Source organism: Triticum urartu, chromosome 1A (assembly GCF_056163025.1).
Source record: "Triticum urartu cultivar PI428250 chromosome 1A, HENAU_Tu73, whole genome shotgun sequence".
NCBI lineage: Eukaryota > Viridiplantae > Streptophyta > Magnoliopsida > Poales > Poaceae > Triticum > Triticum urartu.
Window position 1 is genome coordinate 251,925,070 of NC_141873.1, and position 12,209 is coordinate 251,937,278.

Here is a 12,209-nt window from a genome sequence, read left to right on the forward strand (position 1 = left end):
CTCAGTACTCTACGGCTGCGCTTGCCTCCCTTGCACCAAAGAGGAATCAAGGACGCTGCGCGTGCTGGCGCCCGCATGGTGTCGATTGTCATGGCTCACGTCACGAGAGCCTCGTGAGGTTTGCCTCGCCTTGATATCTCCGCTCCTCGCGAGCCTGCCTGACCAGGCCACTCCCGAGGAGGTCTTGCGTCGTCCGCCTCGTGAGGCTTGGCCCCTCGCGAGGGTCTTGGGTGCCTTGTTGGTTCACCATACGTGTATGCTACGGGAATCACAAACTTCAACATAAGTATTTCTCAAATTTACAACTACTCAACTAGCATGACTCTAATATCACCATCTCCATATCTCAAAACAATTATCAAGTACCAAACTTCTCTTAGTATTCAGCACACTCATAAGAATTTTTTTACTAATCTTGAATGCCTAGCATATTAGGATTAATTTCCCAGTTTAAGTAAATTACCATGCTGTTTAAGACTATCAAAATAATATAAGTGAAGCATGAGATAATAATAGTATTCTAATAACTCAAAAGGTGTGTACAGCAAAGATGATTGTGGCAAACTAACAAATAAAGACTCAAATAATACATGACGCTCCAAGCAAAACACATATCATGTGGTGAATAAAAAAATAGCTCCAAGTAAAGTTACCGATGGAAGTAGACGAAAGAGGGGATGCCTTCCGGGGCATCCCCAAGCTTTGGCTTTTAGGTGTCCTTAGATTATCTTGGGGTGCCATGGGAATCCCCAAGCTTAGGCTCTTGCCACTCCTTGTTACATAATCCATCAAATCTTTCACCCAAAACTTGAAAATTTCACAACACAAAACTCAAAATAGAAAATGTCGTGAGCTCCGTTAGCGAGAGAAAACAAAAAACCACTTCAAGGTACTATAATGAACTCATTATTAATTTATATTGGTGTTAAACCTACTGTATTACAACTTCTCTATGGTTTATAAACTATTTTACTAGCCATAGATTCATCAAAATAAGCAAACAACACACGAAAAACAGAATCTGTCAAAAACAGAACAGTCTGTAGTAATCTGTAGCTAACGCAAACTTCTGGAACCCCAAAAATTCTAAAATAAATTGCTGGACGTGAGTAATTTATCTATTAATCATCTTAAAAAATAATTAACTAAATATCACTTTCCAAATAAAAATGGCAGCAATTCTTGTGAGCGCTAAAGTTTCTGTTTTTTATAGCAAGATCAAAAAGACTTTCCCCAAGTCTTCCCAACGGTTCTACTTGGCACAAACACTAATTAAACACAAAAAACACAACCAGAACAGAGGATATATAAATTATTTATTAATAAACAGGAGCAAAAAGCAAGTAATAAAAATAAAATCGAGTTGCCTCCCAATAATCGCTATCGTTTAACGCCCCTAGCTAGGCATAAAAGCAAAGATAGATCTAGGTATTCCCATCTTTGGTAGGCAATCCATAAGTGGCTCTCATAATAGATTCATATGGTAATTTAATTTTCTTTCTAGGGAAGTGTTCCATACCTTTCCTTAACGGAAATTGGAATCTAATATTCCTTTCCTTCATATCAATAATTGCACCAATCGTTCTAAGGAAAGGTCTACCAAGAATAATAGGACATAAAGGATTGCAATCTATGTCAAGAACAATAAAATCTATGGGTTTTCTTAATAGTGGAACCCGCAATAAGAACATCATTAATTCTTCCCATAGGTTTCTTAATAGTGGAACCCACAAGGTGCAAGTTTAAAGAGCAATCATCAAAATCACGGAAACCTAGCAAATCACACAAAGTCTTTGGAATCGTGAAAACACTAGCACCCAAATCACACAAAGCATAGCATTCATGATCTTTAATTTTAATTTCAATAGTAGGTTCCCACTCATCATAAAGTTTTCTAGGGATAGAAACTTCCAACTCAAGTTTTTCTTCATAAGATTGCATCAAAGCATTAACGATATGTTTAGTAAAAGCTTTATTTTGACTATAAGCATGTGGAGAATTTAGCACGGATTGTAACAAGCAAATACAATCTATCAAAGAGAAATTATCATAATTAAATTCCTTGAAATCCAAAATAGTGGGTTCATTGATATTTAAAGTTTTGACCTCTTCAATCCCACTTTTAACAAGTTTAGCATCAAGATCTAAAGACTCCGAATTTTTGGAACGCCTTCTAGGTAAAGGTGGATCATATTCAGTCCCATCATTATCAAGATTCACATTGCAAAACAAAGATTTAATAGGGGACACATCAATAACTTTTAGATCTTCATCTTTATTTTCATGGAAACTAGAAGAACACGCTTTCACAAAACAATCTTTCTTAGCATGCATCCTAGCGGTTCTTTCTTTGCACTCATCAATGTTAATTATCATGGCTTTGAGAGACTCATTGATATCATGCTTAGGTGGAATAGATCTAAGTTTCAAAGAATCAACATCAAGAGAAATTCTATCCATGTTCCTAGCCAATTCATCAATCTTAAGCAATTTTTCTTCAAGCAAAGCATTGAAATTCTTTTGCGAATTCATAAACTCCTTAACACTAGTCTCAAATTCAGAGGGAATCTTATTAAAATTTCCATAAGAATTGTTGTAGGAATTACCATAATTATTAGAGGAATTACTAGGATACGGCCTAGGATTAAAATTACCTCTATACGCATTGTTGTTGGTATTAGTAAAGTCACACAATTTGGTATTATCTTGAGCCATCGTGACAGGCAAGCAATCCAACACACAAGCACACAAGAAACGGGCAAAAGGAGGCAAATAGGGAAAGAGAAGGAGGACAGAGAGAGAGGGCAAATAAAACGGCAAGGGTGAAGTGGGGGAGAGGGAAACGAGAGGAAAATGGAAAATAATGTAATGCGGGAGATAAGGGTTTGTGATGGGTACTTGGTATGTTGACTTTTGCGTAGACTCCTCGGCAACGGCGCCAGAAATCCTTCGTGCTACCTCTTGAGCACTGCGTTGGTTTTCTCTTGAAGAGGAAAGGGTGAAGCAGCAAAGTAGCGTAAGTATTTCCCTCAGTTTTTGAGAACCAAGGTATCAATCCAGTAGGTGGCCACGCACGAGTCCCTCGCACCTACACAAACAAATAAAATCCTCGCAACCAACGCAATAAAGGGGTTGTCAATCCCTTCACGGTCACTTACGAAAGTGAGATCTGATAGATATGATAAGATAATATTTTTGGTGTTTTTATGATAAAGATGCAAAGTAAATAAAGCAAAATAAAAACGGTGCAAGAAATAGCTTGTTGATGGAAGATTAATATGATAGAAAATAGACCTGGGGGCCATAGGTTTCACTAGTGGCTTCTCTCGAGAGCATAAGTATTACGGTGGGTAAACAAATTACTGTTGAGCAATTGACAGAATTGAGCATAGTTATGAGAATATCTAGGTATGATCATGTATATAGGCATCACGTCTGAGACAAGTAGATCGACTCCTGCCTGCATCTACCACTATTACTCCACACATCGACCGCTATCCAGCATGCATCTAGCGTATTAAGTTCAAAAGAACAGAGTAACGCTTTAAGCAAGATGACATGATGTAGAGGGATAAACCCCATCTTGTTATCCTCGATGGCAACCATACAATACGTGCCTTGCTGCCCCTACTGTCACTGGGAAAGGACACCGCAAGATTGAACCCAAAGCTAAGCACTTCTCCCATTGCAAGAAAGATCAATCTAGTAGGACAAACCAAACTGATAGTTTGAAGAGACTTGCAAAGATAACCAATCATACATAAAAGAATTCAGAGAAGATTCAAATATTTTTCATAGATAAACTTGATCATAAACCCACAATTCATCGGTCTCAGCAAACACACCGCAAAATAAGATTACATCGAATAGATCTCCATAAGAGAGGGGGAGAACATTGTATTGAGATCCAAAAATAGAGAAGAACCATCTAGCTAATAACTATGGACTCGAAGGTCTGAGGTAAACTACTCGCACATCATCGTAGAGGCTATGCTGTTGATGTACAAGTCGTTCGTGATCGATGCCCCCTCCGGGAGCTCCGTAAAAGGCCCCAAGATGGGATCTCATGGGTACAGAAGGTTGTGGCGGTGGAATTAGGGTTTTGGCTCTGTATCTGGTAGTTTGGGGGTACGTAGATATATATAGGAGGAAGAAGTACGTCGGTGGAGCAACATGGGCCCCCTACCTCGTGCCTTCCTGGTTGCTTTCTTGACGTAGGGTCCAAGTCCTCTAGATCACATTCGTTCCAAAAATCACGTTCCCGAAGGTTTCATTCCGTTTGGACTCCATTTGATATTCTTTTTCTGCGAAACTCTGAAATAGGCAAAAAACAGCAATTCTGGGCTGGGCCTCCGGTTAATAGGTTAGTCCCAAAAAATAATATAAAAGTGTATAATAAAGCCCAATAATGTCCAAAATAGAATATAATATACAATGGAACAATCAAAAATTATAGTTACGTTGGAGACGTATCACTTACCTCGCTTAGGAGCCTTTACCTCCCAACCTTCGGAGGCGGCCCTTTTCTTACCATGGGGAGAAAGGATGTCAGCTTCTCCTTATCTTTTATCTTCGGAAGAGGGAACCTTAATCTCTCCGGACACAGTGTTTGGTGTACCTTCGGAATGAAGGCCACCTTTGGCCTTCCTGCTCTCCTCATTGTACTCTTTCATAGGCACCTGGAATGGTGCCGGGACCAGCATCCTTGTTAGCACAGGACTAGCTAAGTCTTTGGGTGTAGCGACCCGACCTCAGACGGTCAAGCCTCTGTGTATCCATGCCATCCTTGGATCGGTATGCTGGCACACACAGTACGCCAATGTATATATCAAAGTGCAATCACATGTATAAATAACGTAAAACTGATATATACCTCATAAGTCTCAGCGGAAACAAACAATCGGGTGTGGAGTCCCATCAACAACATCGGCAGGTTGAGTGTAGACCGTAACCCTGTACCGTACTCTTACTCGTTGGAAGAAACATATCTGCAACCTGAGACGTTGCAGCCGTGTAGGTCAGTACATTGAATGTACCGGCAAGATCACTGTAAGAAAACAATTGATAAACTATACTATATGCAATATGGCTTTGTGGCTCTGTATCTGAGTTTTGTTTGCACAAAAGCTGGTTTTATTTTCCCTACATCAAAGGAATTAACCGGAGTCAGTGCTATGGAGTTTTCTATCATGACATGGTTCCGCCAACCGATGTCTCATAGCCCAACTCATCATAAGTTGCCCACAATTAAGTTATCAGTCCGGTGTTGAGAGTTTCGAGATAGATCCAAGTCTAGAGGCTCAAATTGTCCGTAACTGGGGACACGGCTAATCGATTAGGTTTTAACCCTGTACAGAGGTTTTTACACTTTACCCGCAAGATTCGATCCCTCTTTTTACGTTCCCGCACTTCAGGTTGTTTGAGAACAAGATGACCGAAACATGGTCTTCCGAAGAGTTCCTCTGACCACTGTCCGGTGCTCATCCAATACTACCGTAGTTCTACATATGCTAGCACCATCCCAGCCAGAGTCACAACTAAGCTCAACCAAGCCAGAGCCCATAGTGACTTGCGGTTGCACAGGTAAGCATCCGGGCATGAAGTATTCTTCTGTCTCTTTGAGTCTGGGTGAAGCTTTCCGCAAGATGTCATGGCGCTTCTCCATGCATTCCGGCCAACCACTGGTTTCTCCAGGGTGCCCGTCAACCGTCCTTCACCCAGTAGTGTGTATTGAATTCTTGTCTCGAGTCTCGAAATCTTGAGGAATCCTGAAGATGCAGTCCTTGTCGATGCCATCATGAAGTTCTCGCCATTGACGTAGAGTCCTCCTTCTTCACACCACTCTCATGCACTCATACCAAACCCCGTCTACTATAGCATAGCATTAAAACTATATAACGTCCCGGGCTTGATAACAGGGAGATGGGTTCCTACCTCATGCATTCTACTCAACTACAAGAAATCAATATCACTACTGGAGGGATTACTGAAAAGGTGCTACTATATGAAAATAAAACATAGGTATGAAAAACATGGTCAAAGTGAACTTGCCTGGTAAGTTGAAGAAGATAAATATGCTCTCAAAATTAATGACTTGTAGAACTATTCGTCACTCCGTTGGAATCTATATAATCAAACGTAGTATTCACATAAGCAATAAATTCTAGCAATCAATACTATCAATAAAAAATAACACCCAACTAAATAAAATAAATAAAGAAAATAATAATGAAATCAAAGAAGACCAAAATAAATATCCAAAGAAAACTTTAAGGAAAACTAGGGAAAACCAACACACTATCAACCAATAACTTTCATAACCACACTAAATTAATCTAAACAATTTCTTAACAGAAAATAAAATCTATTTCCATTAAAACAACATAATTAAATTATCTAAAATAATTTCTAGCAACAATAACTACAATACTAGTTATTACATACACTATATACTAGTTATGCTAAACTGAAATCCTAAACAGTAGCAAAACTAATAAAAATAATTTCTAAAATTATGTAATGAAGTCTAACATATGTATATTTCAATCAACAAAACTTTGCGAAAAGAATTAATTAAATCTAAACAAAACTTACTAAGTTACAAGCAAAAACAAAACTACATAGAAAACACTACTGTTTTTCGCTAAAACCCTAATTTAAATAAATTAAAAATAAATCACTATAATCTACTAGATAGGCAAAAGTCCTAGTGACTAGGAGCAAAAAGAATCAACTTAAAATATACATTCAAACTCAAGTTATGGCCAAAATAGTGTTTGAGGCAAATTCATGCAAATTCAAACTACAACTACTCAAAATTGAAATCCAAGTACACAACCAGAAACTTCAACAAATTTGTGACACAGTGCAAAAAGAATCAATCAATTTGGATCTAAAACATAAAAGTTATAAGCAATATGAAATCAGAACTATTCTGTTTTTAAAACAGAAACGAAAAAAAACTAAACGAGTTAACGGGCCGAACAGTGAGCGTTTTAAAACTAACCAGCGCCTAAGTGTTTAATAAACCGATGCGTGTGTGTTAAAAAAATAATAAACCAGCGAGCCGGTTCGATCTAAACCCAAAAAACCGGTTCACTAAAAAACCCTACCATTTCGTTAGATCTAATCTAGCGCGTTAAAAACAGATCGGACAGCGGCGATGGCTTACAGCGGAGGAAGAGCAGCTCCGGTAAGGCTTCGATGACGGCCGCGGCTCAGGGTCAATGCAGGCAATGTCTCCCGTGGGTTTCCGGCGGCGGGGAGAGCTCCGTTCCACGCGGAAGACGACGGCGATCACGGGGGTGGTCGGTGGAGAGCTCGGGGATGACGGAGTCGAGCAGGGCGAGATCGACGGCGGCGGTGGCAGCTCGAGTGTCGTCGGGGAGGGGGCTCTGGTGGGTTTAGGGCTCGGGAGAGTGCGCGGGGAGGTGCGGTGGAGTGAAGGGGATGCGGTGGTGGGTTCAGGCGGCGATGAGGTGGTCGTAGAGGAGAGCTAGGGCGATAATGGCGCGCGTCGGCGCTCAAGTTCCGGCGAGGAATCGGGGAGGCAGCGGAGGTTCTTGATGCGAGGAAAGGAGGGGAATGGGTCGAGGGAGTGGGGTATTTATAGGGGGAGGAGTTCTTGGAGGAGGGGGTGAGTCGGGGAGAGGATCCCGAGGATCACGGGATTCGGCGGCGCGGCCGGTGCGATCTGGCTCGGGCGGGGCTTGCGGAGGAAGAAGACGACGCGGGCCCCGCTGTCAGCGAGTGCGGGAAGGAGGGAGAGGTGCGGGCGACCGGTGGGGAGGGGTTTCGGGCACGTGCGCGGGCTGGACCGTTGTGGGCCGCGGCGGAGGGAGAGAGGGATGGGCCTCAGGCTGGGCACTGCTGGCTTCGGCCGTTCTTTTTTTAAATATATATATATATATATATATATATATAAGCACACACAAAAAAATAAAGGAAAAACAATAAGAATTTTATATAGACATATTATATACCAAAATTTTCAGAATAAAATTTCCTAAAACATGAAGACATTTTCAGAGGCAAATAAAATCTACAAAAATTTAAATAAAGCAAATAGTGGTATTGTTGCATTAAAACCCAACAAAAATCATTTTTAAAATACCAAAATGATTTCAAAATTATTTTCTCCTAATTTTCCATTGAAGGGAATCATTTTACCCTTATTTCCATTTATTTAATTTTAGGAGAAAAATAATTTGATTAAAAGTCAAAATACTCCTAAATGGTTTTGAAATTGAAATTCAAGCCACTACCAAATATTTTCTGTTTTTTCCTCATTCAAATATATTTCAAATTTGCCCCTGGTTTGGAGTGTCATATTACTCCTCTCTTTATTTTGCAATGGGTCTGAGTAATTTGAAACTATTCAAATGGGAGGGATTCCAAATGGAATTTCAAAAGTGGTTTAACTCCCCACTCTTTTCATTTAAACTTTGGAGAAGTCATTTCATCTCCTCTCTTGAAAGTCCTTGAGTGGCATGAAGTTTGCATTACTTTCAAATGAGGTTTCAAATCATTTCAGATGGAAACACTTTTGGGAAAGACCTTTTATTCCCTCTCATTCAACTTTCAAAAAGTTTTAAATTGCACTCAATTTCACCCAATCATTCACACGACAATCAAACAAACAATCAAAACTATTAATTTAATATAACATTCCAAAATTTAGAATTTTGGGATGTTACAAACCTACCACACTTAAAATGAATCTCGTCCTCGAGATTCGAAGAGGCTAGCAAGAAAAGGTTAGGGATTGGGGGTCTTCTAGCAAATATTTTGGTTGGAAGGGTCTAGTGTGCTACCACACTTAAAAGCATGGGTATGGTTCAGACAAAACTCATGTACTACATCCTTTTGGGTTGCTGGTGTCGGTGTTCTCATATACTCCGAAATAGCTCTTTCACGGGTGCTCTTCCGGTCGGGGCATAACCTTTTCCTCAAAGACGTGTCCTTTTATCCTGGTGACGTTCTTCCGAGTCTGGGTCTTCTTAGCTGACTGGTTTGTTGCCAATACTAAATAACTATCGAAATTCTCATGGTGGTCAACCATGTATGGTTTCTCCTGCAGAAAAATGGGTTTGGTTGAATCTCACCGTATATCCTACGATTGGCAACGGGTGCCTGGTACATGGATCAACCATCCTACCATTCTATGGTTTTATGGCTTGACGTGTCGACACTCTTCTAAGGTTTTCAAGGCTCTCTAATTTTCCATCGACATATGATAGTTCATGATAGAAGTCTCCGGTATGGGGGCCAATCCATCCCGTACTTGAACCATTACTACATATGCAGACATCGAATCACGTATTCTAACACCTGGGCATACTCACAAGCATTGCAGAATTTCTCTTGTCGATGAACTGAGTTCGAATAAATCCATTGTTTCTGCAAGCTGAACAAGACATCTAACGTTTCTTCACATCTCTCGGGTTTTCGTATCCTCCTAAAAATGTCGGCTGATTAACTCAGAGTTTTCCTCCAAAATATCTTCCTTCAGCAAGAGTGTGCTTGCTTCTTATTAACTCCTGGGCCTGTGGGTTATGGCCCACTTCAACTCTTGTACAATTTTAACCCATCCTTTTGAGGATTATCATTCCATATTCCAACATTACATCTCCTTTAAATCCAATAGTAGTTCTTCCTTCATACCCTTGTGGTGACGATCATACAAAACTCCAACTTATTTGGTCCAGCTCCCTTCTATGGACCGTCATGAATAACACATTTCTTTCTTCATTGATCTTGTGGCTTTACGGAGTACTACCACACCTAAAATGAAATGCACTAGTTTATCCATAAATCATATTATTTTCATATCAAATCTTTTATCACATCCTTAACCATTTTTCGTAAATCCAACTTCCAAAAAGTACTGTATTACAAATGCTGCCACCCACATGGTTTGGTATGGTCAGACATTACTTCCAACTTTATTCATTCTCCTCCTTGAGGATTCTTCAGTCCCACTGGAATTGTGCGACATGCGCCTTGAAATCTTCAATCTTCTATTTCATCGTAGTGGCCTTGAGCTTCATCTCCATCATCTCTGCATGCACTTCTCTTAGGTATTCCTGAGTATAATGGAGTCTTGCTTCAAGTATTTCTCCGATCTGGCGTATGGCTTCCATGGCTGCTTCACGAACAGCATCAAAGAAAGTTGCTTGTGGTACACGTGAGATGAAAAAGTACTGCCCCATCGTCATTGGGCAAACTCCTTTCATTACGATGGAGGTGTACCTCCACATACCAAAGTTCCACTCCCTTTTGCATGAAGGGGTGGCCTTTGTAGACTGCATCTCCTTCAAGGTGAATATGCTTCATCATGTCCTTCAGGATCTTCGGGTAATCATGATCACTTGTTAGGGTCATGATCGTTTCTGGGCCCTTAAGGAAAGACTCATAAAGGGTCGTCATCTGCAGTTGTAAAACAAAAATGGTGCTCATAATAAGGTACATATCTCCTTGGGTACACATTCATATCATCCAAACAAAACTTCAAACTCAATTTCCAACATCCAGTTTATGCATCACAACTCATTTTCTTCCATGTTCACCTAGAATATTAATTTCCAAGATAAAACATAACAACTCCTTAAAGCCTTTCAGCATATGACATATCAACTTTATTGAGTCATGAATTATTACAATCTCTGAGTAATCTATTACATAACTCAACCCCGCATTCTCATGAAAACGTGTTTTCCATACTACCCTTATTACAGATATCAACATCTCCACTACTCAGCTCCAGCTTTCTCATGATTTGTACAATGCCTAGCAAAATGTCCTGCTTCCTTGCAACGAAAACAAATAACTTCCGGCATGTCTCGAGGCTTCTTGGTGATGGTGCCTGCTCCTTGAGTTCCTTGCTTCCTTTTGAGACAATCATTGGCATAATGCCCGACGTCCTTACATTCAAAACAGGTAATATGACTCTTGTGCCTCTTTGTAGAAATTGGGTTGTTTTGAGGGTGTCTTTGTTTTCTCTTCCTGGTTTTGTTCGTTCTGATCAAACGTTCTATTCCCCGTGGATCAAACTCCACTGCTTCTGTCGGGAAGTATCCTAGATACTCTTTTCTTTCCTTGGTGCAATACTGTGAAAAATGTCCTTCTTCTCCACATGAATAACAGGCATTGGAGTAAAATCTATTGAGGCTTTCTCCATCAGGGACTTCAACACTTTCCTTAATCACAGGTTCTTTCATAACTTCTCGTAGGGCTTCTTTCATTCCTTCTTCCTGCTTCTGAATAGTTTGTTGCACCATGGGGTAAATGTGACACTGAGTTGGGTAGTGGGTGGTTCCTTCACACAAGAAACAAGTCACCTGACTAGTTGGGCATTCCTCAGCTGGGTGTTTCTCCTCACAATGAGGGCATCCATCCTTGTGTTCCTCCTGGGTGTGTCCTATTTCTCCGCAAATCTTGCAGGCACAAGGTTTATTTCTTGGGGTATCATGGTGCTTCCGGATAAGACGGGATCTTGTCAGAGTCCTCTTGAATTCTTCCCAATTCCTTGCTCCATTCCATCCCTGTATAGCTTGATGCATCTACCACCATGTTGCAACACTTCCTTCAAAGTACTGAAGAGCGTACGATACTGCGTTCTTCCTTGAAATCAAATTGCTCCCGAAGTGATTCTCCATGTTCTGAATCCATAGCTCTGCTTCCGGCTGGGTTTTTGGTCCAGAGAATACCAGTCCAACTTCATTCATCATCTACTGGGTCCAAAAGTTTTAGGATGAGATAAGAGAGAGATGGGAAGGGATACACACAATACAAACAATAGTTTTGAAGAAACAAGTTTTATTTTGTGGCTGTCGGAAAAACATCAAACAAATGATAGCTCAGAAATCGTCGCATCTAACGTAAGTGTATAACAGGGGTTTGGTCCTCTAACGGTCAAATAATTCTTCTGATTCTTCAAGACATCGGAGTCTTCAACTGCTATAGCTTCAACTCTTCTAATGCATGGTCAAATCCTGTTTACTCTGAAATGTTCATCGGTTGTCCGATATCTTGTCCTTCTTGGAGCAGCTGCAGTTGATCCTCCGTGTGGTCAAAAGGGAAAGGGGTATATTCTAACTATTTGAGGTAAGATAGGATATTTTTATAAAATCATAAAAGATAAGAAGTAAGGGATGTTTTTGTTGAAAAGAAAGTTTTAGAGATTTTGTTGTCCTGGGGGCTTTCCGATT